This window comes from Etheostoma spectabile, chromosome 14 (genome assembly GCF_008692095.1).
Source record: "Etheostoma spectabile isolate EspeVRDwgs_2016 chromosome 14, UIUC_Espe_1.0, whole genome shotgun sequence".
NCBI classification, from domain to species: Eukaryota; Metazoa; Chordata; class Actinopteri; order Perciformes; family Percidae; genus Etheostoma; species Etheostoma spectabile.
The window spans coordinates 24,694,274-24,694,942 of NC_045746.1; positions in this window are offsets into that span (position 1 = coordinate 24,694,274).

Below are 669 nucleotides of genomic sequence, written 5' to 3' on the forward strand. Positions count from 1 at the left end.
GATTACATTATGTGGCTGACATAATTTCTAGTTAGTTTTTTAAAATGATATCGATTAGTAAACATAATGTGCCTTTGGATGATTGAGATGATTGAATGAATAATGGGTAATGTAGATATTGCATTGAAGATCAGCCCCCCCCCCCCCCCCCCACTCAGATCAGCTGCTATTCTGTCTATATGGAGTGGTATGGACATTTTTTAAGTGACCCCAACTTTGGGACCGGTAGTGTACTACATTACCACATTTCACCAACAGGCTGAAAATGAAGCAAGCGAAGCTACCAAAGTGGTCTGAAAAAAGAAGAAGAAGAAACGGAAGAAAGCAGAAACGTTTTTAGCAAAACTTCCAAGGTATCACACCTTTCCACGAGGCTACTGACAACACGAACATTAACGTTACTAAGAGCAGCAAGAAGCCGGTGCTCGCGCTGGAAACGCTAACACTAGTGATGAAGAGGAGTGTCAGCAAAGGTTTAAGTGACCCCAAACTTTGGACCGGTAGTGTATCTACATTACCCATTATCACCAACCAGGCTGGAAAATGAAGCGAAGCTACCAAAGTGGTTCTGAAAAAAGAAGAAGAAGAAACGGGAAGAAAGCAGAACGTTTTTAGCAAAACTTCCAAAGGTATCAACCCTTTCCACGACGGCTACTGACAACACGAACA